At 35.9% G+C, this 26060-nt stretch overlaps 1 protein-coding gene across 1 annotated transcript in view; it reads right to left on the reverse strand.

Annotated features, from left to right (window-relative positions):
* The window catches only part of LOC101901722 (lipase 3), a 29335-nt gene extending 18574 nt beyond the window's left edge, over positions 1–10761 (reverse strand). The window contains exon 1 of the mRNA XM_005191178.4: positions 10462–10761. The gene's annotated coding sequence lies outside the window, so the exon portion shown is untranslated. The remainder of the gene's footprint in view (positions 1–10461) is intronic.
* Positions 10762–26060: the final 15299 nt, after the last annotated feature.

The following is a 26060-nucleotide window of genomic DNA, read 5'->3' on the forward strand; positions in this document are numbered from 1 at the left end:
GATGGAGTGGACCGATATTTTCCATTTTCGCACCTGACCTAGCACTAACACAAATAATAATACTTGCAAAGTTGGAACAAAATCGGATTATCGTTTCACTTTCTGTGCAGAAAATATATATTTTTTGAAAATATCGGCCTTTTGTTTGGGGAGGTACCAGAAGGAGCAGACCGATATATTCCATCTTAACACCAGACCTTGGGGTGATAAAAATATTGGGATGTGTGAAATTTGAAGACAATCGGATTCTTATATCACATTTTATAAGAGTTGTAATTATTCAGAATTTTGATGCTTTGTGGGGGAGGTACTTGACGGAGTGGACCGATATTGTTACTTTTTGCACCTAACCTAGCACTGATGCAAATATTATGATTTGCAAAATTGGAGCAAAATCGGATCATCTTTTCTCTTTCTGTGCAATACAATATTTTCTTTGAAAATTTCGACATTTTGCGGGGAGGTACCAGAAGGAGTGGACGGATATTGCCGAACTCGATCTAAGTTTGATAATAATATTACGATGTACCAAGTTTGGATCAAATCGGATACTCCCTTCGAGAGTTATCGCGCGCACAATGTCAACATTTTCAAAGAAAATAATATGCAGCATAGAAAGAGAAGGGATAACCCGATTTTACTCCAACTTTGTAAATCCTAATATCTTTATGAGTGCGAAAATTAACAATATCGGTCCTCTCCATCAAGTACCTCCCCCACAAAGGGTCAACATTTTGAATAAATATTACTTTTATAAAATATGATGTGTCAGATTGCCTTTATATTACAAACATCACAATATTTTAATTAAGATGTAATATATCAGTCAACTCCTTCTGGTACCTCCCACAAAGGGTCACATTTTTGAATAGCCAAAACGCTCAAAGAAAGCGAAATTAACATCCAACTCTCTTTAAATTTCACAAATCCAAATGTTTCATCTTTTGTGAAGATGACAGGGTGAGATAAAAAAACTGAAACTTTTTAATTTTATTGAATGAAAGCAAAAAATGTCGGAAATAGCATCAAATTTTAGAAAAAGTTTAGATTTGTTATAATTTGTCACCTTTGGCACTTATTATGATCTTCTGCGGAATTTTGGCCCATTCTCGGCGAAGCGCTTGCTTGAGGTGATCGACACTTTGGTATTTTTTAGTGCCAATCTTGCTTTCCAAAATACTTCAGACACAATAGTCCAACGGATTGGTATCCAGAGATTTTGGTGACCATTGTGTGCTAGCGGAAACCTCATTTCGTAACCATTCTTGGGTGGCACGTGCTGAGTGCGATTGTGTTGAGTCCTGTTGGAATGTCCAAGGTCTGCGGCCAAAATGTTTGTTTGTGTCCAAGACTTTAATTCACCATCCAGAATATTTTCGCGATAATATTACGCATTTATTCTGTTGCAACGGTCGATTTATACGAGCGGAAATCTAACATTGACTGTTATGGCGGCCCACACCATCACCTTGGCCGGCGCTTGAGTTCTGGTGGCCAACCGAAGCTGCACATTTTTAACCGACCTCTTTGGCAAGTAAACACGATCATTTTGTTTGATTACAAATTGCTGGACAACGGTAGTTCAACAATCGAATTCGGTAGTTCACCACTTTCGGCCATGCGAAACAACTCCTAAGCTTTTTTGAGTCTATTTGCACTTTTTGGAATTTCAATGGCTTTACCCCAAGCTCATTTTTCAATATTTACCGGCAATTGCGACGCGGGTTTCGATCATGTCACTTCTTTACTTTTCGAACCATTTCAGGTGATGTTGATGTTTTCTTCCGTCCATTTCCTTGACGTCGGGCTATGCTACCAGTATCACGGTAACGAGCAATGGTACGAGACACAAAAGATCTATTCACATTTAAATACTGGAGTGCTCTAACGATAGCCACTTGTGGTTTTCCAGCCATATAATGCAACGGTTTATGTTTTTTTATTATTCATTTTTTGTAATAAAAATTTAAAAACAAATAGACTTCATCAACAAAGTTGTTTTGACGAATCAGCTGTTATCTTATAAATGTTTTGCAAAATGCTCTTCGTTTAATTGTTGGAATTTGTTCTCTCTCGAGAGAAGAAATCGCATTTCTTCTCATTAAATTCTTACTGAGTAAATGTTACTGGGAAAGTCAACGAATGAACCTGTTTTAAACTGGGTCATTAACTTCAAAATTGTCACTGAGACATAATTGTTGAAACGACTTAACAAATATTAATTAAAATAATTTTGTAATTACTGCAAAAACCTTTGTCATTACTATTAATTATGCATTCATGTATTTATCTTATGGTCATTGCAAATATTTCGCTCTAATATAAAGAAAAACGACACTTTGACCTCAATAAAATAAATGTTCAGGACCACTTAATTGCGAGGTAAATGTTTTGGCATTACATCGTTATGTTTTTCTTTATATATTCCTATAACTGTTAATTAAACAAAATAATAATTAACAGTAATTCAAGTGTATAATAATGGGGCTGAATGATGATACTATTTAATAGTATATTTCTAGCAAAAAGAATACCTCGATTTTTATACCCTCCACCATAGTATGGAGGGTATATTAACTTTGTCATTCCTTTTGTAACTCCTCGAAATATACACTTTAGACCCCACAAAGTATATTTTTTATCAGCATAACATCGATTTAGCGTTGTCCGTCCGTCTGTCCGTTCGTGGAAATCACTCTAGCTTCCGAACGAAATGAAGTAGTTTGATAAAATTTCACTCAAATGTGTATTATGTCTGCAGGACTTTTGGTATTGAAAATGGGTCATGAAGGTTCACGTTTTGGTATAGACCCCTATTTAATGATACCTCTATTTTTTACGGTATATTAGTGATTTAAACGACATTATTCACCGGAAATGTTTCAAATTTGGTATTTGAAGTTCGAATGGGTACTACAGGCTATGACAAAAAATTGTGTGTGCAGGTCTACTTCTTCGTATAGCCCCCATATGACGGTATCTCCCGATATTGGGTACTTTGTTGCTCACTTTTTACTTTTATTGTTCACCGGAATTGTTTCAAATTTGGTATTTGAAGTTCGTAAAGGATACTACAGCCTAAGACAGAAAATTGTGTATGTAGGTCAACGTCTTCATATATAACGTAACCTCCCGATATTCGGTATTTTGATGATTTTAGCGACATTATTTATCGGGATTTTTTCAAATTTGGTATTTGAAGTTCGTAACGGATACTGCAGCCTCAGGCACCAAAATGTCTGTGCAGGTCCACATTTCGGTATTGCCCCCATATAATAGTACCTCCCTATATCAAATTTTTTTTCAACTTTCGCATTTAAATATTATAATGGCTTATGACAAAAGTTTCCTATGCAGGTCCACGTCGTTGTATAGACCTTAATATGACGACCACATTTGGTATTTTTAAGATTTTAACAACATTCTTAACGGATTTTATTTTTCGGCCCGAACTCACAGCTTTTTTACTTGTTTATATTTCTATGTATTCAAATGTCATATACATACACACATATGTTTCTATACCACAATTTTCCCCACAAGGTGAATTGACAAAGTTCGATGTGTCTGTCTGTCCACTTGTAGTTCAGAATGTAACTAAAGGCAAGTCCTGCAGACTATTTGTAACAAATTGACAATGTAAATAAAATATAAGGTGCATACAAACAATTGTACATGAAAATTCTACATACAAATCGATAGAATATTAGACGACGTGTAATAGCGCCTTTATACTATTGAAGACTAGCCCCCTGGGTTAAAAAGATCGGTTAATAGCACGTCTAGATAAAATATTTTATTCGGATTAACCCAGATTATTTATAAATATTTATTGGAGCACAATATGTATATACCGGACCGAGTTTCACCAAATGGAAAAATTGGGTTGATTATTAAACAATCTATCCAATATGGGCTAATATTACATACATGGTGGATAACAAGCGTAAAATCGGATGGATGTGTATCGAAGATATAAAAATCTTAACGGATTTGGATAAAATTTGGCAGATGTATTTTCTTGCTGTGTCTGATGTCCGGTATCAAATATCCTTGTTGTGGAGTGCATATTACGCATGTGAGGGACCTTCACGCTAAATCGGATGAAACATATACAGGGTGGGCTGAAAAACTGTAACTAACTTCAGACTGCTGTCATATCTAAGCCACTCGTCCGACAGCTGTTAAAATTATTCCAGTGACTGCTTATTATATTGGATGGAATTCAAGCGGGATACTGTGATTTCTTTATATTTGGCTGGAAAACAACAGGTCGCTATCGTTAGAGCGCTTCAGCATTTAAATGTGAATAAATCTTTTGTGTCTCGTACCATCGCTCGTTACCGTGATACTTTTAGCGTAGCCCGACGTCGAGGAAGTAGACGAAAGAGAAGAGCAACATCAGCAGAAATAGTTCGAAAAGTAAAGATGCGACTTGATCGAAACCTGCGTCACAGTGGCCGAAAAATGGTTCGTGAGCTAGTCATAGCGCAATATTCCATTCGGCAAATATTGAAAAATGAGCCATTGAAATTCAAAAAATGCAAGAATTTACACCGCAACAGAAAGAAAATAGACTCGAAAGAGTTAAAAAGTAGCTTCGCTTGGCCGAAAGTGTTGAACTGCCGAATTTGGTTTTCTCCGTCTCCGATGAGAAAACATTCGTTGTCCAGCTGTTTGTTAACAAACAAAATGATCGTGTTAATGAATGTGCACCTTCGGTTGGCCACCAGAACTTAAGTGCCGCCCATGGTGATAGTGTGGGCCGCCATAACAGCCGATGGTCGCAAAATAAATGCCTAATATCATCACGAAAATATTCTGGAGGGTGTATCAAAGCCTTGGGCGCGCAAACATTTTGGCCGCAGACTTCATTTCCAGCGCACAATGGCCACTAAAATCGCCGGATACCAATCCCTTGGATAATTGTGTCTGGAGTATTTTGGAAAACAAGGTTGGCACTAAAAAATACCAAAGTGTCGATCACCTCAAGCAAGCGCTTCGCCAAGAATGGGCTAAAAATACCGCAGAGCAACATTCGGGCAGAGTGTGATTTCATTGGCCGTTTGAAGGCCATAATTCGAGCCAAAGGTGACCAATTCAAACAAATCTGAACTTATTCTAAAATTTGATGCTATTTCCGACATTTTTTGTTTTAATTCAGTAACATTTAATGTAAAAATTATGGCGTTTGATTTTGTTGTAGTTTCTTTTATCTCACCCAGTATTTTGGCCGATTTCATGTGTGTTATGCACCAAACAATACATATATGTCCGATTCCAATGAAATTCAGAATGTGTGGCGGAATTTGATTACAATAATAAATTTGACAAATTGAGTAGAAATCGGTTAAGATTTGGATATAGCTCCCATATATATTCTCGGCCGAATTCACATATTTGACTCACCAAACGCGCCAATTTCAATGAAATATGGAAGGTGTAACGGAATTTGGTGTCAAATTATATTGAAATCGGTTCTGATTGGGATATAATTTTAATAAGCTAACAGTTAAAAACTACACAACAATTTATTTGGGGATACGATTATTACGTTGTATGTATGTTGCTACCTCGAATTCTTTAATTGCAACAGAAATGCCACTCAACTTTAAAAGATTGCAGTTTCCAACCAAAGGACAAACCCTTCGGATAGGCGGACTAAATTTGTCATGTTCCTGCTTTTCTCATGGTCAGCTGTTCCTGGCATGTTTACGCGTGGTTAGACCGAGTTACTTGTTTGTTTACGCATTAAATTATTACAATAATTACGTTTTTTAAATTATTGAATTTGTCTATTTTTTTTTAAACCAACAAATAATCGAATATAAAATTTTGAATGCATATCAAATCAAAAGGAGTAGCGAAGCGCACCGGGTTCCGGTAGTCATATATATAGTGGATCTAGCGTTTAAAATGTTTTTAAGCCCTCGCGACAAGTAGAGGACTTAAAAAGAGGTATAGGGCAACATATGAAAAAAGTTTGAACTAAGCCTTTTAGTCTGTCACCAATTACTATCACCTTCACTTTCCTGTTGCCACATCGCAGACCATGACCCCAAAACTATTGCACAGAGTTGCCAGTCAGTGATTATAACCCTACTTAACTCTTAATAAACAGATTTACCTTGAGTCAGAATTGACACATTTTTTTTTTTTGCATGTGTCAAAACTTTTGCAAATTACAATTTTATATCCTAAATTATTACGACAATGACAATTATGTTGTAACAAGTTTTACATGCATATTGGCAAACAGTTTCTTTGTTGTTGGTGATTAGTATCTACAATTTTTTGTTTTATTATTATTATTATTATTATTATTATTTTTTTGCTGTAATCGATTTTATTTTCCCACATATTAGACATATGGAAATTGTAATTATTTTTAGTTGGTGAAATGAAAAAGACAACATTAGCTGCAGCAGCAGTTATGAGTTGTTAATTACAGCAATAGCGTCATATAAATTACGAATTTGCACTGTTGTAGGACAGCCAAAGAAAAACGGTAGTAGATTTGAAAGCTGATAAAACTGATTTTATTATTGGAGGGTTTTGCCGGAAGATATCTGGAAGTACTGTCACAATTTTTTTTCCTTAACTTGGAAGACCCAATACATTTTTTGTTTTCATTTTTTCCTAATATCGAACCCCCAAAAACTAGAGAAGATTGTAGTCGAAGTATTGATATGTCAACAAATTTTAAATGTTACTTCAAAAATAAGAATATTTGTATATGTTTTCAAAATTTTCAGTTCCAAAATTGGTTAGACCGTTCATTGTCGCAGCAACTGTGTCGATGCGTCTACCTGTATTTTTCTACCATGGAGTTTATATTACTTTACAATGGGCAAATTTGGACGACTAATATCCAGATTACCAGCCTCTGATTTACTGATACATTTATTAATTTTAAAGTTTAAATATTTAGTTTTGAATAAACTACGCAGCATAATCAATTTCCCAAAAATCATAAAAACATATGTAGGTGCGCAATCCAGGAATCTTTAACGCTCCAACCACTTAAATGGAGTGAATTATTATTTCTGTTGGACTGTGATAACGATAAGTAGTTCTCACGATAAGTAGTTCCCAAGGACAAATTTGTTTTTATAATAAATCAAAAAAAAAACGAACACTTTTGATTATATTTTGGTGCAATGAAGGCTTGTAGATACTGCACTCCAGATATAGCTCCCATATATATCTTCAACCGATTCCGGGTTAATTGTGCACCAAATGGCCAATATCAGTCCAAATGACCTGAATTTTGGTACATCCGATCGAATTCAGTCAAGAATCCAGTACATTAAATTTGTTAAAAATTTGGTTTAGATATAGCCATAGCTCCCATATATATGATTCATACGATTTGATGTTTAAGTATTTCACATTCGTAATTACATTCGACAACAATAATATTTCGTACCTGATATCTTATAGAGCTTAGAAATACCTCTGCCAAATTTTATCAAAATTGTTTCAGATTTGGATATAGCTTCAGTATATATCTTTAACCGATTTCGGATTAATTGTGCACCAAATATCCACTATCGGTACAAAATTCCTACAAATGCCCTCTACAGAGGTGAGAACCAATTCACTCGCACGTATTTGGACATGATCACCTCCTTTTGTATTATCGATACTACCAATTGAACTCCAAACAGTCCCGGACTGGTCATTCAACGTCAAATTAGCAGCAGAAAACATGCTGTTCTCACGTACAGCACAAGAAACTCCAAAGTGTCCCAGACTCACTGTCAAATTAGCAGCAGAAAACATGTTGTCCTCACGAGAAATCTCTGGGACTGCAGCAACGGACTATACAGCACAAACATTAAACTGGACTACCCTTACGAATAGCTTACACAACATACACAAGAAGAAAACGCCAATACGCATCCCAAAAGACCAAGTAGCAACTGGCTAAACAAACCGCAGCCCACGGTCCACAATGTACGGAAACCCCCTCCACTAAGTCTTGTCCTTCTACAAAATACTTAAAGCTCAAAATTACTTAAACATCTAAAGGTCTTCAAGAACCCTACTGCAATTACACACACCATACGTAATACCCATATTTGCTAAACTCACCACACCCACATAAATACACATAATACCTGTCTTATTCAACAACTTAATCCGCAGCAAAAGTACGGCGGTTCAGTACGAACGTTGCGTTACAAATAAATTCGTACGTTACCATCCCTTTGTCGCTGGTGGTCCACCTTGTCTTCCACCTATCAAGAACGCTTTTCCGAAAGAGTACCTTGTACCGCCTAACATCTCCATCTACAAGATCAGAAAGTCTGATCCAGTCTTCAGCCTCATTCAGGTGAAAACCTCGCTTAAGCTTGTGCAGTCCAAGTTCAGCCGCATGGCGCAAACAGCACCAGCAGTGCATCAGTGGACACTGTCCTGGTGGTAAACATGCTAACAAAACGACCCGCTGACACGACCGGCTTTGTACCACACAGGTGCATTCATGGGTGCACCATAACTTGCACAAGCAACAAACAGGCCACAATGTACGAAACGCACAAAACGCCAGATTGGCTCCCAAGCAGTCTTCAAAACACGCATAACCATTCGCACCACTCTTTTTACCTTCTCCTTAAGATGGTCGAAGTAAAGCAGGAAATTAAGCCCATCCGTCATATGGACACTATATTACTTGCGTATCCTATGCCACGTTTACCAGCTCATATAAGCATAGGTCGACTGTGAGCAATTCTGCCTTTCAGCATTATCCAGGATATTTTGTCATTTGCTACCTCTACAACAACTCGATCACTCCACACTTGAACTATACACATTGCCTGCCTACCTATGATATCCAGTTCCAGTCGAGTCTCCCCTTTAACTATAATGAGCTGATCAACCGCATGTCAACCACGTTGGATATCCTTTCTAAATCACATACCTTTCCCACTCGAAACCCGCGTCGCAGTGGATGAAAAATGGCTCGTGAGCTGAGCATATCGCAATATTCCATTCGGCAAATATTGAAAAATGAGCTTAGGGTAAAGCCATTGAAATTCCAAAAAGTGCAAGAGCTTAGACCTCAACAAAAAGAAAACAGACTCAAAAGAATCGAAAGTGGTGTGCTGCCGAATTTGGTTTTCTCCGATGAGAAAACATTCGTTGTCCAGCAGTTTGTAAACAAACAAAATTATCGTGTTTACTTGCCAAAAAGGTCAGCTGAAAATGTGCACCTACGGTTGGCCACCAGAACTCAAGCGCCGGCCATGGTGATGGTGTGGGCCGCCATAACAGCCGATGGTCAATCTCTGCTCGTATTTATCTATAATGCCGAATATTAATGCGAAAATATTCTGGAGAGTGTATTAAGGCCTTGGGCACGCAAATATTTTGGCCGCAGACCTTGGATATTCCAACAGGACTCAGAACCATCGCACTCAGCACGCGCCACCCAAGAATAGTTACAAAATGAGGTTCCTCGCTTCATTTCCAGCACACAATGGCCGCCAAAATCTCCGGATATCTCGTTGGACTATTGTGTCTGGAGTATTTTGGAACTAAAAAACACCAAAGTGTCGATCATCTCAAGCAGGCGCTCCGCCGGGAATGGGCCAAAATACCGCAGAGCAACATTCGAGCAGCGTGTGACGGTTTCATTGGCCGTTTGAAGGCTATAATTCGTGACATCGAACAAATCTAAACTTATTCTAAAATTTGATGTTATTTCCGAGATTTTTTGCTTTCATTTAACAAAATTAAAAAAAAAAAATTAAAAATTATGGCGTTTGACTTTGTTGCAGTTTTTTTTATCTCACCCTGTACTTGTATAAACACGTCTTTTGATTTTATACCACAACGTTTTATGTTTTATTTACACATTTTTAATTCATTATTTTCCCAATCGAAATTTCCGGCAGTATGGCTCTCATTTTTATCCTCGAGTGTAGCTGTGGAATTTTTTCTGCATTAAATTGGATACAATAGCGAAATTGCCTTAAAAGATGCCGTTGATTTGTGGATTGGGTGTTTTATCTCCAGATTTAAGGAGAATATTGTGATGACGGGCGTTGGGGGGAAGGCTGATAAATAAAATCTTACCCAAAATGAATTTAAGTATTGATGACATTCATGAATGACTGAATGGCTTAGCTGGTTGTCTAAACGAGTAGTAGACACGGGCAATTTAAGAGAATCATCTCACCCAAAAGAAATAAATGGATAAACAACAACAATGCGGTGTGTCAACAAAACACAAGTCACACAGCATACAAACCCGAAAACATACGATCAGATTCACTTAATATGGGAATTTTATTCAATGAATGCTCGAGATCTTTAATAACAATTTTTTTAACACTTGGTAATTTATCCAAACTTGTTCTTATTCGTTTCCTTTTTTAAGAAAATTTCAATTCCATTTTTTTCCACTTCCGTTACATTTTTTTCAATTTAAATATAAAAAGATATTTCAATTACCACAACTTATTTCGGTATGCCGTTTGCAACCTAATTTTTTATGTCACACGACGCGCCATTGACCTTTTTCGTTGGCTTGAAATTAAATAATTTTTTATTTGTTTTTTTTTTCTTCTTCTTTTCGACTGAATTCAATTAATTAACAAGTCAAAACAATAGTTTTTGCTGTTATTGTTGTTTAAAACAAACGAAAGAGTCCAAAAAACTACCCGATTCGACTGTCTAAAAATCCGCTATGGGGAAAGAAAGCAACCGGAGAGAAAATAAACGAGTTGTGCATGTTTTCGCTTACCGACTAAAACTAAACAGACACCAAAAACATTTAATCGAACCAGTCATTCATTCAGTCAGTCAGACATTCAGTTACGCCGCCACGCGTGGCCATATCGAACCTATGTACATACAAATAAATATATCTTTCGGCATTTATCCCAGCGATTGGGGGTCTTTCTCTGTTGTTGTCTGTTGTCATACGGGCGGGTAGTAGCTTGTGTGAGTGTAGTGTATCTCCTCTCTTTTATTCTCTCAAATACTCTGTTCGGTTACTACGATGTCTGTTTTGATTCCGGGAAGCTTTTTCTGCCCGTTACTAGAGAAGAGAAGATCACGCTTGATGGTATGCGTCAGTAAACACTTACAGCTGTTTTATTTCGATAGGAGGGATGGTAAATAATCTAAGGAAATTTAAATTTATTAAAGAAGATCAATGTGTAACGAGGAATTCTGAGTAAATTGTATATAGACTGTCTTAGCATATGATATGAAGAAATAATTCTCAATCACACTAAGCTGCCAGAGGAACAAGAAGCTGTTGCTTATCTAGAATACTCCGAATACTCCAAATTGGAACATGTATTTAAACGTTGAGAATATCGAAGCGACCATCTTTAAAGGCAAGAAGAGCAATTTTGATACAGTGCCATAAGGTATAAGCCAGGTTTTTAAATTGAAGGGTAAGTAATATCCCTGTGGGAAATGATTGAAGTCAGTAACTACTGACTTCGTCACCAGTGCTGCTGACCAAGTGGTGACAAGTAATGATTTTTTTCCTATAGACATTTTGTCTGAACTTGTCATTCAGAAGTCCAAAGCTACATTGTCAGTAACCAGCCATCAGTTCTTACGAGGCATGTGGAGACATTAAAACCAGTGTGTCAGTAGTCCATGGGGGTCATATGGAGACATTGGAACCTGCCAGTCAGTAGTCAATTTGAGCTATATAAATACATAAGTGCCACAGTCTATTATTTTAATTTTTAATTCGCATTTGAGGAACTATTTTTTCATTTCACACCCAGTTGTATTGTACTGTGAAGTTACTTCAAGAAAAGATTTGTAAATTTTATTCATTTGTTTTTGCTTCAGTCCGAATTTGGTCCACTTGTCTGCTTGAAAAATGTTTTTTGCCGTTAAAAAGCTTCACTCAAAGATAATATAACATCTAGATATATATTTTTTAAATTAGGAAAAAAATGTATAGCTTGCTTACATATTATGACACCGGCTTTAAGCCTTCCTCATGTAGTGCTGCTAGAAGTTTATTCAAATATTTTCGAGAAGATACTGTTTCAAAGGTCCATTAAAATAAATACCGTATTTATCTAGCAAGGACACAAACCATTATGTAAACAAAACCATTAACAGAGCTATGTTAAACTTACCAGAACAGATAGACATTTTGGTATTTTTTTTTAAATTACTATTTTTTAATGTTTAGTCATCAAAAAATTTGTTTTTTTTTTATGATAAACAATAACTATAACTTTAATTATAAAATTTACGGAAGGCTGTCTAGTTACGAGTGCCCACTAACTTGCAGTTGCACATTATGTGACAGGATACTGGCATTAGATAAACTACGTTTAAAAAAAAATCTTCCAATCCAGATTTCTCCAGAAATGGCCAAATACCTCGGAATCTGTCCGATAAACAGAGTTTACATGGTTTAGGTTAAACCCGGATTCCGTAACAATATTACCGAGAAAACAACTACTAGAACAAGACATTCAGTATCGATAAACAAGTCTCCTTGGAGAAGTGGTTGTTGCATTATTGATAATATTCACCCTTTATGACTAGCGTTAGTGGATTCCCAGGCAAACCTGCATACATACGTTGTGGAAGAGCCTCGAACACATAACCGATGTCCAAAGACTTCTCATGTCAACTACAGGCCAGGTGTTTAACTTCTCTTCTGTTATCGAATGTTTGAGACACTCTCATTAGAAGCACTCAGTCTACAAGGAGTCATTCTACATTCCATAGAGTCAAGGAAGTATTTAAATGTTTGGATCTTTTCAACTCATTGGATATTATTCTCATTTGGAATGGGAAGATTCTTATGTTCTGTTTTGACCAAATCAAAAATATGAGATTTTGGCGTCCTTTTGCGACGTATAGATAATATTAAATGATTAGCGCTCACGGTTTCCAAGACATAGACCCATCGTCAGAGAAAGGATTAGTAAAAGAAAGCCTTTTGTACGAAACTCATTTGCTAAAAATACGTTTTATTCCGCATATTGAAATTTGAAAATGCTACATTGTTGGTATGACAGACAGTTACCCAAATGATAAACATAATTGTTTAATACTGAGTTAGGTACCAAAAAATATAGGTGGAATAGCGTTGACGATTTAAGTAAGGCCATAGTTTTCTGGAAAAAATTCAGTTCTTCTGTTATGAGGATTAAAAACAGGAGGCGTTGTTTAGCTAGTTAATGGAGGATTCCTGGATTTCAACATAGATTCGTAGTGTATGGATATGTCGAGATTAAGAGGAAAAATGTAAGTATGGGAAACTCGATTTCTGGAAGAGGCTTTTATTTACAGATGAGTCGTAATATAATAATAATAGCATGGCTGATGCGACTCAGTTATATCGAGACATTACAAAAACCATAAATCGCTAAGTGAGATATCTGAGATTGTTAATAGAAGCCGATCTACAGTTCAGTACATCATAAAACGGTTCAAAACAGATCGATGTATAGAAAATAAGTCAAAAGCGGGGAAATAATAAAATATTTACTGTGAGTGATGATCCAAACAATAAGAAATATATTTTATAGGTCGAATTACAATGGAAGAAGATAAAAACCTCAAATTAGCAAGCGAAATCAAGAACTAATATTGCGATTTGCCAAGGAACACATATCAACCTTCTTGGTTCAGATGGCAGACCTTATGTATGGAGAAAGGCGCTCCTTGCCAAAAATATGAAGAACGTCCTGATGTATTGCATTTTATTGAGGGTATTATGGATCAGACAATGTATCTTAGCATTCTGAAAGAAAGTTTGCCACTCTGTAAGAAAATGATCCGAAACGCGAGGCTTACAAAGTGCGGCCATGGATACACCAGCCCAGAATCCAGACATAAACCCCATAGAGAACTTATGGAACTATATCGATGGAAAAATCCGGCTGCATACCACGTCTTGCAAAGAAGATTTGAAGAAAGCTTTGTTGGGAGAATGGCAAAAACTTTAACCTGGCTTTTGCGAAAAACTTGTTAAAGTATGCCAAATAGGCTACAAATGGTAAAAAAGTAAATATTAATGTCTAGAAAATCTTTAAATTATACGAAGTATACGAGTTTGGCTTTTTCATGGAAATATGATCTCTTTTAATATTTATTTATTTTTTACTTTAAATGAATAGAAATGTTAATATTTTTTTTGCTTTTTAGATTACTTTCGTAGTGTACTAATAATATGTAAAACAACTTTTTTTTGTAAATTTCGATTTTTGGAAGTTATAAGAAAAATAAAAAAATCTTTAGCTGTAGCTGCGAAGTTTGCTGGACATAAATCTTCTAGTTCATCTGACGTTTGAATGTAATGTTCCAAAATACCAACGGCATATTTATGTCTAAAAATCGGAAGGCAAAGTTCAAAATTGTTCCCGAGGTTTTGTATAGATTTTGGCATTTGGCAATGGAGAATTTTCAGGAGATTTTGCAGCGGAGCATAAGAAAACAAAGTATCACCAGCGCCCAAACATTTAAAATCGGCTTCAATAGGAATGGCAAGAGATAATCATATGGAAGTAAAACATTTAGTGGAGGGTACTAGAAGTTCAGCCCGGCCTAACTTTATGTCTTTTTACTTGTTTAGTTTAGCGTCATTATGTCTGGCTTTTGTAACTTCGTCCACAAGATTTCTCTCATCTTAGCGTCCCGTAAATTCTTGAGTATTTTTGTTATGTTTTCGGCTCTTTTAAGATCTAGCCAATATGATTGTTTGGAGGTGATATTTTCTGTTCCCTGATCAGCCAAAACTAAGCACCTTCTAGGCGTATTACTCACCTCAGACTTTGTCAACAACTTAGTTAGGGACCTAAAAAGTAGAATATACATTTTAGGTCCCTAACTGAATTGTTGACAAAGTTTGCTTCATTTAGATATCCATAAATAATTTCTTCCATTCATAAAAGCAAACCAGTGTCATTGGATTACATCATTTGTTTTCAATAATTTCAGATAAAAGTTGAAACAATTTTCGTTATTCTTCCACCATTAACTGCTCTCTCTCTCTCTCTCTCTCTCTCTTTCTCTTACAATCAACACAATCAAAGTAAATGATCAATTCCTTCAAATCTATTTCTTTGCTGTTGACAGACCGGCGGGAGAATTTATTCACATGTCTGTCTTCACACTCATAGAGCTTATTTTACGCAAAAGCTCTTCTTCCCAAAAAGAAGGTGTGTTCGCTTCTGCTTTATGCGTACAAGTTCGCATAATGCATCATCATGCGTTGGTATGTCTGACATTTACATTTCGAAACAAAAACAACATCACGCCACCCATCACCCGTATGAGAGCGGGTTGGAACGATATAAACGATGTGTCGCTTTTGTGGAGTAGTCGTTAATTGATGGTAGACAAAAAAAATAGTGCCGTAGCTGAGAAAATAAAATGTACACATGCGGAAATAGAAAGAAAGAAAACAAATCGAGAAATACATATTTAAATGGCGTCATTGAATAGTAGTTTTTTGTTGGTGAAGATTATTTAAATTCTTATGTGTTTCGTGTTTCTTTTATTATGTTCTTAGTTGTGGATTTTGATGATGCTGTGGTTTGTTTTGCTAATTCTGATCTTCATTTAGCAATGAATTTGAAAAAAGGTTAAAGAATGGAAAAAGATCCAATTACACTAGGCAACATTTATTAGTTTTCTCGGAAAATACATAGTATAAACAGAAGTTTGTGTTATTGCCCGTTCATATGCAAAATGTTTACCCAGGTTTATCGTGGTAATAATTGAATCAAAGTGTTTTCCGTAGTCAATTTTAGGGTAAAATGGCTAAATATTTGTATGTGAACCTGCAATTAAAATCTTGACGGGGTGTATCCCACAAATGGTCATATATGGGATTGGAGAGTGATGTTTATTAAATATTTAAAATCATATCTACAAATTCAGACTGCTGTCATTTCTAAGCCACTCGTCCGACAGCTGTTAATATTATTCCAGTAACAGCTCATTATATTGTTTACAAGCGTACAAAAGCAGTTTGGTGAGAATTTTCCAGAAAAAACTGTATTCGTGATGGAATTCAAGCGTGATTTCTTTATATTTGGTTGGAAAACCACAAGTGGCTATCGTTAGCATTTAAATGTGAATACATCTTTTGTGTCTCGTACCATCGATCGTTACCGTGATACTGGTAGCGTAGCCCGACGTCAAGGAAGTGGACGGAAGAAAACAGAAAAGTAAAGAAGCGACTTGATCGAAACCCGCATCGCAGTGGCCGAAAAATGGCCGCAATATTCCATTCGGCAAATACTGAAAAATGAGCTCGGGGCCATTGAAATTCCAAAAAGTGCAAGATCTTACACCGCAACAGAGAGAAAATAGACTCAAAAGAGCTTAAGAGTTGCTTCGTTTGGCCGAATATGGTGAACTGCCGAATTTGATTTTCTCCGATGAGAAACATTCGTTGTCCAGCGGTTTGTAAATAAACAAAATGATCGTGTTTACTTGCCAAAGAGGTCAGCTGAAAATGTGCACCTTCGGTGGACCACCAGAACTCAATCGCCGGCTATTTTGCCCTGTAGTCATATATGAGATTGGAGAGTGGTGTTTATTAAATTTTTAAAATTATATCTACAGATATTCGCGGAGAAAATAGCGCTGATTCGTCTTTTGAACTTAAACTTTAAAACTTATATTAACCCTTCAGTATTAAGCGTGTTGCCTTTTAAACAATGTAAAGGTAATTTCAAAATTTGTTTGTTTATGTTGGGACCACTTGAATGAATTGACAAGAAGCCCTGCAATGTTCTCCATTCAATATTGGAATAGATAAGAATACTTGTGTGGTTGCGATTAGGTTAAGTTAGATTAGTTTCAGTTGAACTTAAGGAACATATTTTTAAATAAAACTAGAATTGAAATCACACCCTAACCAAGCGGTTGTATTTTTTTCTCATTATTTTACATTGCTCCAGTCGAGCCGAATAGAGAATAAAGTTGACAATCGAAGAGGGAGGTTGGATTCTATTCTCACTAACATTGGTCCTTTGAACCGGATAGGGTATACAGTTGACAATCGACGAGGGAGGTTGAATTATATTCTCTCTCATCTACGTTGGCCCCTCGAGCCGGATCGAGAATTGAATTTACACCCATTACCTAAAAGATAAAACAGGATCATTGAGGTCGGAAATCAACCAATGAAGTCGAAAAAATTGTGAATGTTGTCACAAGTGTCCTTCATTCTAGGTATGAGAAATCTTGTTCAATAACCTACCCGGGAATGAAAATCTTAGCCGGTTTGAAGGATTATGGATCATGCCATTCTTCGGAAAACATCAAGGAGGTCTTATAACAAGGCCAGCAAAACAAAACTTTGGGTGCAAGTACATAAACAGCTTGAGGAATGCCTATAATAATATAACAAGTACAGAAATGAGTTAATGAAGGCCAAACGTAGACTTTGGATCAGCTTTGTGAGTCCATAGAGGAGGTAGATAATGCTGTCAGATTTCTTAAAATACTAAACATTCAAAGTCTAAATATTCAAAGTCTATACTCTGTATACAGCGAGATGATGGTACATGGATTGACTCTGGTCTATAGACTCTTGAAGTCTTTTCAAGCCTCCACTTCCCCGGTTGTAAGGATGTTGTTAGTAGTGAGGAATCACAAACCCCCTCCCTACATTGCACAGCGGAAGATAAGAGACTTATAGGAAGGATAACAAGCTACACCAAAATTTTATGGGCGATCAACACCTTTTAAGCGTCCTGGTCCTGATGACATTTTGCAATGTTGCAAAATGCATTAGAGTTTCCACCAGCTTCGAATTAAGTCATGTCGACGACGTAGTGCTGCTGATAAGAGGTAGATTTCTTCCACCTATTTCTGACATAATACAAAGTACACTATTGAAGTTTCCTGGGGTTAAAAAACCCCTGCAAAGACCGAACTTGTAAAATTTACAAAGAAGCGCAAAATAGGTCAATTTTCACTGCCAGTACTCGATGGAGTTACACTGAATCTGTTCTCGTACGCCAAATACCTCGGTAAGATCCTGGACCAGTGTTTAAACTGGAACAGGAACATCGAGGAGCGTACTTAAAATGACCTAATTTTACTCTATTCATGCAGGAATGCTATAATAAAAAGCTCGGGTCCACAAGTGTTATGTATGTGTGTATGTCACAGTGGTGGCACTTATGTCCAAATAAACTACAGTTTAGAAAGCCGCATCTTTATTGACAACCGGGGTTCTCAAGAGTACTCCCCAATTTGTCTTGGATGTGCTGCTAAACTTCCAGCCACTTAATATTTTGGCTCAATTCCAAGCAGAAAGGGGTGCGTCGAGAATACGGGAAGCTGGAGGATGTCACTCTTCACGTCATGCAAAAATCTTGGACATACCAATTAGTCTCAATATATTAGGTGAAGGTAAAAGGATTAGGAATCACATGTCTACCCTTTTCGACTTCAATTACATTGATGTTAATATAACTGATATGATTGCGAGGACGCGGACCTCCTCTGTAAGTTCAGGCCAGTCAGACGGTTCCTAGATGGATGAAGGCATATTCAGCCTTACTCTAATTGTAGCGTTTTCCACTCTTAAGGTGAGAATACATAAAACGGTTTTTGACTAGCTTAAGTCATCGGCTGGCTTCTTCGGAAATGAGCAAAGGAGTCTACGACCGAAATTGATCTAATTCAACCTAAAACTCCTAAAACGAAGAGGTCAGCCGATGACTTAAGCTAGTCCCAAAAGCATTTTATGTATTCTCACCTTTAGTTTTACATTTACGATAATATTGAAAATAAAATCAGGTTTCGTTTATACTTTTATATATATATATTATATTTTTTATTTTTATTTATATTTTATTTATATTTTTTTGATGAAATTTTACCAGTGTTTGAAATATTAATATATAACTTGTTGCACGGTGTAGCAATTTAATTTTGATAACCTTAAAATTGTTTGGCAAAATCCATTTATGCCGGTTTTGAGGGTTAAACAAATTGTTTCTTTCTTAATTCAGAAGTTAACCACAAGAATGTTGGTTATAAATAATACCATGGTTCGAAACATTTTGGCTAGTATAGATGAAATCGAATACAAGGCGAGACGTAGAAAGTAAAAAACCCAATTTAAAAAAAATAACAAAATAATTTTGAAATAATATTAAAACAATTAAAAATACCATCTAACGTTACTCTGAGAATACATAACTTGACTTTGTTTAATTACAATTACATACACACACATATATATCCACATATATGAAAAAATAACGCTAAAATTGCTTAACTGATTTTCGTATTACCCACCACACATACATACATAAATATGACAAACGTGTATCCAACCCAAATAGTCGGATAGTCATCGAAATTCAAAAAAAAAAAAATTATGAAAACACAAAACCACACAACTCGCACATTTCTATGTCAAGTTCAACAGGTTTGAAGATGTTTGACAGCTACCATCACACTCGCAACCGACAAAAATAAAGTGAAAGTGACGAAGAAAACCCCAATGCAAGTGAAGTGATGAATAACAACAACAACAAACAGCTCATGTCTGATTCAAACAGCAGTCGCTTGGAGAAAAAGACAGTTCATACATATTGATCGGTCGTTTAAGTGAATGACTTGTTGGAATGAATGCATTTATTGATGGGGTATGGGATATGGTATGCGTAGTCACACCTGAAGGGGGGAAAGTGTGAAATATTAGTTAAACGATTTAAAGCTGGTTTTCATTTAAACGTTTTAAAATAATGCATTTACGAAAAAAACCTATTACTTACTGGCAGAGTTTTATAGATTTTCATAGAAGACCGCTATGGTAAAAATCCTAATCAAATGTGTTCAATTAAACTAATACCTGTTTAGAACCACCTGTTTAAGTAAGAATTGTCTCCATTTATTTGAAATGGAATCATGTTGCAGTTTGTTGCACCACTTATTGTATTGAACATATGTTGAAATGTGCTAACTACTTAAGATGAGAATAAATAAAACGCTTCTTTAACTGACTTCAGTCTTCGACTGGCGTCTTCGTAGAGGAAAAAGAAGTTTTAGGTTAACTTAGTTCGATTTTGGCCCTACGGTGCTTTGTTCTTTTTCCAAGAAGCTAGCAGATGATTTAAGCCAGTCAAATTAGCGTTTTATGTATTCTCGCCTTTATTATTGCGTTAGAGCTAGAGCGTTCAGTCGAATCGACACCGCTGGGGCAATGAAATGTCAAACCTTTTTTTGCAATTGAAAATGTTGAACGAAAAATTACTGAAATTTGTAAAAATTTTTGAAAATTGCATATCGTAACAACCTCCGATTTGTGTCGTATAAATACATACATAACCTGCAAAAATATAAACTTGTTGTTAGGATACCCGATTTTATATTTCTTTGTGCATTTGTTTTTAACATAGAGAAGGAAGCGAGATAGACCCATAGTTACTTTTGAGGATCTTCATAGAATCACTTTCTGAGTCGATTTATAATCCGATTTATTCACATTTATTATCCGATTGAGATGCAATTTTCAAAACAATATTTGTTTGGCCCAAGGATGAACCCTACTGAAATTGGTGTGAATCGGTTCAAATTTAAATATAGCTCTCATATATCTTCAACCGATTTCGAGATAATTGTGCACCAAATGGCCAATATAAATCCAAATTACCTGAATTTTGGCACATCCAACCGAATCCAGTCTAGATGCAAGTACATCGAATTCAAAGAAAATCGTTTTGGATATGTCTATAGCTCCCATATATAAGTTTCATCCGATTTGGTGTTTAAGTCCCCCACATTCGTAATATGAACCCCATAACAATTATCTATGGGTACCAGGTATCAAATACAGCCCAGAAATACCTCTCTCAAATTGTGTCAAGATCGGTTCAGATTTGGATAAAGCTCCCAAGCAACCGATTTCTGGTTAATTATGCACTAAATTGCCAATATCAGTCAAAATAACCTGAATTTTGGCACATCCGATATAGGTTTAGCTCCCATATATAGGGTGAGATAAAAAATGCAACAAAGTCAAACGCCATATTTTTAATTTTTTTTTTTAAATTTTATTGAATGAAAGCAAAAAATTGTCGAAAATAGCATCAAATATTAGAATAAGTTTAAATTTGTTCGAATTTGTCACCTTTGGCACGAATTATGGCCTTCAGCTGGCCAATGAAACCATCACACGCTGCCCGAATGTTGTCCTGCGGTATTTCGGTCCATTCCCAGCGAAGCACTGGCATGAGGTGTTCGACTCTTTGGTATTTTTTTGTGCCAACATTGTTTTGCAAAACACTCCAGACATAATAGTCAAACGGATTGGTATCCGGAGATTTTGGTGGCCATTGTGCGCTGGAAATGGAGCGAGGAACCTCATTTTGTAACCATTCTTGGGTGGCGCATGCTGAGTGCGATGGTGCTGAGTCCTGTTGGAATGTCCAAGGTCTGCGGCAAAATTTTTGCGTACCCAAGGCTTTAATACACCTTCCAGAATAATTTCGCATTTATTCTGATGTCATGGTCGATTTATACGAGCGTAGAGCGACCATCGGCTGTTTTTAGTCTGTTTCCTTTCTGTTGCGGTGTGAGTTCTTGCACTTTTTGGAATTTCAATAGTTTTACACCGAGCTCATTTTTTAATATTTGCCGAATGGAATATTGCGATATGTTCAGCTCACGAGCTATTTTTCGGCCACTGCGATGCGGTTTTCGATCAAGTCGCTTCTTTACTTTTCGAACCATTTCTGCTCATGTTGCTCTTTTCTCCGGTCCACTTCCTTGACGTCCGGTAAAGAGCGATGGTACGATACATAAAAGATTTATTCACATTTAAATGTTGGAGTGCTCTATCGACAACCACTTGCGGTTTTCCAGCCAAGTGTAAAGAAATCACACTATCACGCTTAAATTTCATCACGAATAACTTTTTTTCTGGAAAATTCTCACCAAAATGCTTTTGTACGCTTGTAAACAATATAATGAACTGTCACTGGAATAATTTTAACAGCTGTCGGACGAGTGGCTTAGCAATCTGAAGTAGGTTGCAGTTTTCTCATCTCACCCTGTATATCTGAGGGTTTAAAGTTCTAAATTAACAAACCTAATTAGAATATTTGTTTACCCTACGGTCCTTTGCTATATTACGAACAAGGCAACCGATGACTTAAGCCAGTAAAAAGAAGTTTTCCAACCCCATAAAGAAGTTTTTTGACCCCATAAAGTATGTATATGTTCAGATGTGTGTATCTTCGGCAGCTTTTGGTATTGAACTGTACCTCGAAATATTCGGTATTTTGATGATTTGTGTCACACATAGGTCCACGTCTTCGTATAGGCCTCCATATTTTCGGTATTTTGTGACATTATTCGCCGGAATTGTTTTAAATTTGGTATAATGGATACTACAGCCTATGACAAAATGGTCCGTGCAGGCCAACGCCCTCGTATAGCCCCCATATAACGGCAGCTCCAGATATTTGGTATTTTTATGATTTTAGCTACATTATTCACCGGTTAAAAAAACATCAGGTTCTATTTATTTTTCACCCATTCCATTATTTCCACTAACAAAAGATCTGTTGTGAAGATATGATATATCGGTCCACACCTTCTGGTACCTTCACCACAAAGGCTCAAAATTGTGAATATCCATGAAGTTCATAAAAAGCGAAATTAAAATTCGATTCTATTCAGACTTGGTACATCTCAATATTTCCATCAACACAAGATCTGTTATAAATATCGTAGAGATCGGACCATTCCTTCTCCACAAAGGGTCAAAGTTTTGAATAAACAAAACGATTATAAAATCCGAAATAAGCATCCGTTCCTCTTCATATTGTACACATCCCATTATTTCCACTGTCACTCCTTCTCGTACTCCCCACACAAAGGGTCAACATTTTGAATACCCATGAAGCTCATAGAATGAGAAATTGACATCCAATTCCATTCAAACTTAACAAATCTCAATATTTCCATCAACACTAGGTCTTTTATAAAGATGGTACAGATCGAACATTTTCTTCTGGTATCTCCCCCAAATAGAGTTCAAGATTTTGAAAAACAGAACGCTCAGAGGAAGCGAAATAAGCATTCAAGTCTCTTCAAGTTTCACACATACAAATATTTTTGCTAATACAAGATCTGTTGTGAAGATAATATATATCTGTTAACCCCTTCTAGAACCTCATCCTAAAGGGTCACAATTGACAATACTGGAATTTAGAATGATTTCGCATAAAATTGGATATAAATGTTCGATTTTCTTGTAAGTTTGCCCATACCAGTATTTATACCCTACACCACAAGGTGGTCAGGGTATTATATCTTTGTGCATTTGTTTGAAACAGGCAAAAGGAAACGAGATAGACCCATAGTTACTTTTGATTATCTACATAGAATCACTTTCTGAGTTGATTTATGCATGTCAGTCCGTTTGTCCGTCCGTCTGTCCATGTATTCTTGTGAACAAAATGCAGGTCGCATTTATTATCCGATTGAGATAAAATTTTTCAAACAACATTTGTTTGGCCCAAGGACGAACCCTACTGAAATTGGACATAATCGGTAAAAATTTAGATATAGCTCCCATATATATCTTCGTCTGACTTGCTTTTATTGTGCACCAAACGGCCCGAATAGTATGGAATTTTGCACATACAAAAATGTTAGGTCTAAAAATAAGTATGCCAAATTTGATCGAAATCGGTTCATATATAGCTATAGCTCCCATATATATTGTTCATCCGATTTGTTATTTTTGTTCTCCGCAGCCGTAATATGCACTCTGTAACAACAATATTTGGGGAAATATATCAAATGCAGCTCAGAAATATCTGTGCTAAATTTTATCGAGATCGGTTCAGATTTGGATATAGCTCCCATATATATCTTCGTCCGATTTACCTTTTATTGTGCACCAAACGTCTAACATTTGCCCTAATGGGATGGAATTTGGCACATACGACCGAATTGAGTCTAGAAGGTAGTATGCCAAATTTGGTGAAGATCGGTTCAGATATAGCTATAGCTCCCATATATATCTTCTTCATCCGATTTGTTGTATTTGTTACCCACAGCCGTCATATGCACCCCGTAACAACGATATTCAGGGAAATATATCAAATACAGCTCAGAAATACCGTTGCTAAATTTTATCGAGATCGTTTGAGATTTGGATATAGCTCCCATATATATCTTTATCGGATTTCAAATTAATTTTGCACCAAATGGGCAATACAAGTCCGAATTTAAAAGATACAAATGCATCGGCATATTTAGTCTTTTGAACTTTAAATTATAATTAGAATCATAGCGTGTATGATTGAATTCTCCCATAAAAACTTTTAATTCTTATGCGGCCTTCTTATCAAAAAGTCGGCCCGCCCGACTTTAAGACTTTCTTTACTGGTTATATCATATTTATGTGGGAGTTATAAGAAATGGACAATACTGGCCCATTCCTTCGGAACCTACTCCATAGTGCGTCAACAATTTGAATAAACATAACAAAAGTCAAAATATATTTTGATAACCGAACATTGGCTAAGGGGATTACAACTGTTGGCAAAGCCGACTGATACTTTTTAACTTGTTTTTTTTTTCTTTTAATTAAAACGGATAGATATTCTAAGTTTACATATTCTACCCTTTTCATTATTTCATTTTACTTGGATAAGCATGGTGGTTCATATGGATTTCTCACCAAGTTAGTTTGAAGTTCCCCATTTTATTTCTTGTCCCATCTTCAATTCTTAGTACAGAAATTACAGTGGAGATAAATAGATAATTGCCGCAGCAAAGATACAAACCACTTGAATTTTACAACTGGTCATAAAATAGTTCCTTGTATAAATTCTACAACTTTAATCACTTTTTTTTCATACGGGAACACAAATTTTGTCAACAAAACATTAAAAACAAAAACTAACGATAGAATTAACTCGTACGAAAAGACACGATTCAGAAAGAGCTTGAATTATAGTTTAAGTAAAAAGTAACGTTTGAGCGAAATAGAATGACTAAACTAATAGAAACTAATGGACTCGATAAACGCCCTTATTCTTAATAAGGAAAGGAACGAGCGAGATCGATCAACTCAGTGAAATAGTTGCCCAACTATGGGGAGGAATTATTCGATACTGAGCGCCTCCCTATGATTGTTTTATTATCGATAATATGTTTGCAAATCATGGCAGTCACAGCTCTCGTTCATATTTTACTAGACGTGCCGGAAAAAAAGAACTACTAAAGAAGGAGCAGAAACTAAGATTTTCCTTTACATCACAATTGCGTCAATGTTAAAGCAGATCAATATTTCCCCTGTTATTTGCATCATATTAATACATTTATAAAATATCTGATATTGACTGAACAACACAACTATGATCTCATCTACCCCCCCCCCACAACAATGCATTTTGTATTTGAAAAAAAAAAAAAAAAAAAAAAATCCTATAACAATTAACCATTGCCATTGGCTGCATCGATGATTCAGTTTTTAATTGTTTACACCTCTTCCAGACATCGAAACTGATTAGATTAAAATGATTATTTATTGGCTGCCAACAATGGAAATGATCACCAAGACGTCTCATGGAAACTGTGTGTCAAAAAATTCTAAAGTGGGCTGTATACTACAAAGTTTACACAAATGCATTTTATTCGGGGACTTACTAAACAACCCGTGGAACTTTGTCAAATTAATATACCTAAGAATGTATTAAAATATTTTACTATATTATTTTACCCTATAGTTTGCCAGTGCATTGTAAGATTAATATTTTCAATTATTCCACAATTAATTTTTGCCTTCTCAAACCACTGTGTTCAAACATTTTCAATTTAATACTCGTATTGCACCCAAACTAAGCAAACAACAAAACATAAACAGCCAGGTAAATGACACATTGAGTGTTGTTTTTGTTTCTATACTAAAGGTGGCCATCAGACTTCATTGTAATCACATTGTGATAATCTTTAAATTGAAAAAGAATATTTTTTTTCGAAAATTTTACTATTTTGACCCGCAAGGTTTTCAAAAGAACACAATATATTTTTTCTCTATTGTTTCTCTTCGAGGAAGTAAT

Source organism: Musca domestica, unplaced genomic scaffold (assembly GCF_030504385.1).
Source record: "Musca domestica strain aabys unplaced genomic scaffold, Musca_domestica.polishedcontigs.V.1.1 7, whole genome shotgun sequence".
Lineage (NCBI taxonomy): Eukaryota > Metazoa > Arthropoda > Insecta > Diptera > Muscidae > Musca > Musca domestica.